Raw genomic sequence first — 2,835 nt, forward strand, 5'->3', positions numbered from 1 at the left:
ACGCCTTCGGGACTTCATTTCTGGCTGTGTGACTTTGAGCCCTCGACTCAGCTTCACGGGGCCTTGGTTTCCTCATCCACAAAATGGGCTCGTGATTCTTGTTCCTGCAGGGGGGTGTAAGGTTCAGTGAAACCAGACATCTAGGAAAAGCGGGCAGAGGACGGTCTCCGAGGAACCACTTCTCCTGAACCCCCCACCCCCACCCCCACCCGAGGAACCACTTCTCCTGAACCCCCCACCCCCACCCCCACCCCACAACGTGGATTCTGAAATTGGGACTTCACCTGACCTCTTGGGAGAGGCTTCCCCCCCCCATCACCCCCAATCTTTAAGCGATTCTTCCTTGGGGAAGAATTTTGGATGAACCCGGAAGACAGGGAGGAGGAGGGGAGACTCCAGGCAGCTGGGAGCCCCCTCCCTGCTGGCTGCTTTAAGTCTTTCTCCTTTACAACCTTGAGAAAAATGGACTAATAGCTCGGTGCTTGACCGAAGTGGACCCTGAGGCTTGAATCGTTGGCCCCCAATCCAAAGTTTTGAAAAGAATGGCAGGAAACACCGCAGAGGAGAACAGCGCTCCTGGCTCTTAACCCCTCTCCCCTCCAGCAGACAAGTTCCGTGGCCGAAGGGCCAAGTCTCGGCCTGTGCTAAACTCAGCTGAAAGCGGCAGGGAGAGACTGTGATGAGGCGGGCCAAGTCTCGGCCTGTGCTAAACTCAGCTGAAAGCGGCAGGGAGAGACTGTGATGAGGCGGCCGCGGGCGACACAGCGTCCATCTGAGACCCCCTGGCCCACTGACCCTGCCCTGAGGTCTAGAAGCAGGGTCTGGAGTCTCTGTCGTCCCCTCCTTAATCTCCCTCTGCGCTCAGCCCCACCTGCCACGTTCCCCCGGCCGCCATCTGCGTGCCGGATGCAACACCTGCGAGCGTCCCAGCTTCTCAGACTCAGTCCCACGCAGCCTCTTGTCCCTCACATCTCTCCCCTCGGTGCTTTCTGCTGCTGGAGGTGGCAAGACCATCTGTCCGTCCCCTCGGAGCTGGTCCGCTCCTCTCTCCACTGATGCCCCGTCCAGGACCGCGTCTTCCCCACCCGTTCGACGGCGACACGAGGCTAGGCTCCAGGCCCTGCCCTGATCCTCTGGCCACCCTCCTCTCAATGGCAGGCAGAGTGGCCTTTCTCAGACGGAGCTACGACCCGGTCACCCCCCCGGGGGAAACCCCTCAGTAATCCCCTGCGATCCCCGATCCTTGGACGGTCCTGTAAGGCCCGCGAAGTCTTTTAATCGTCTTGCCCTTTGCTCCTGAGTCTTCTCCGGCCGCACCTCCTCCACCGACAGCCCGGATTTGAGCCTCCACCAGGACAACACAGAAGCAAGCAAACAAAAAAGGCACGAGTTGCGACTTCCCTCGCGGGTCTCAGGGTCGTGCCTCACCCTGGAACGGCCTCCCTCCTTGTCGTCCTGGAGAACACCAGCTTATGACGTCAGAAGAGACCGTGGCTTTCGGCGACCGGTTTGAATTTGAATTCCTTGTACAGTGAAACCTTGGTGTGCGAGCATAATTCGTTCCAGAAACATGCTTGTCATCCAGAGCACTTGCACATCAAGGCGAATTTCAGGAACCGTTGGCTCGCGATCGCGTGACGTTCGGCCTCGCGTTCGGAGCGCTCCATCCCCTCCTCTCTCATCCCACCCCACCCGTGCGCAGCTCCCCTCGGGGAAGCCTGGCCGGCTTCAGGGAGGAGGAAGGGCCCCGTGTCCAGCCGAGCCCGTGTTAACTCGTACTGCACCAGTTCGAGGCTGTAGTGTGACTCTCCCTTTACGTGCTTGTGGACCCTGAACTTCTGAGCTCAAGGAACCGTGTCTTCTTCACGTCTGACCTCCCCGGACCGGCACAGTGGCTGCATGCTTGGCCAGTCTTTAGTGGTGGAAGAGTGGCAAAAGGGAGGCTCCGTGCCCAACGCTGGGACAGCAGTGGACAGACAGGTCCCCAGCAGGGGCGCACACACGCTCGCCACACGAGTTCGCATTGGTCTCCGGACAGTTCTGAGTCCCGGAAGTCTGTCTGCCCATCCATTCATTCAACAAGGCTTGGCTGAGGACCTCAGTGTGCAGAGGGGAAAGGAGGGGTATGCGAGCCACAGCCGGGTGCGAAGACGCCGAGCGCCTCTGGACTGAGCGGGTGGCTGTGCTCCGCCAGACCCCTGGGTCAGCTTATGATGCGGCAGTTATGTCACTGGAGGAGGGGGGAGGGGAAGGGAGGGAGAGAGAGACAAAGAGGGAGGGGAGAAGGAGAGAAGGATGGAGAAGGAGGAAAGGAAGAGAAAAAAGAGACAGGTGTCCTCTCTTCTGTGTGGTGAGCTGGAGGGTGAATGGCATCCACCGGCGTGCCGGGTGGAAGGACATTCCCAACAGAAGGAACAGCAAGTGCGAAGGCTCAGAGGCACGGAGCCTCATGTGCAAAAGGGGAAATTTTCCAGAACTCTAAGGCTAGGCTTTCCCTCCATTATCCAAAAAGCCGTGTCTCTCGTCATTTGGGGAAACAAGAATTTTCTACCAGTAAGACACTCGTCTGCATGCAAAGTGACAGCAACCAGCCTGGCTGCTATAGCGTGTCTCTCCTGTCTTCACCAGGAGGGCTCCGGGGGTCCTTTGTCCACTAGGGACGACGGTTTCTGATGAGCAGTGACTGTCCTCTCTCACCCCAGCTCTTTCCCACATTTCCCAAAAGGCTCTGGTTGGCCTGGGAAGCCAACCTCTCAGCATGGACTGTAACCAAGTCGGCGGCCGATAAGTTCCCTGTTTTGTGCCACCCCAGCCAGAGCCCGGCCCCAGAGGAGG

This window comes from Felis catus, chromosome B1, assembly GCF_018350175.1.
Source record: "Felis catus isolate Fca126 chromosome B1, F.catus_Fca126_mat1.0, whole genome shotgun sequence".
Classification (NCBI taxonomy): Eukaryota; Metazoa; Chordata; class Mammalia; order Carnivora; family Felidae; genus Felis; species Felis catus.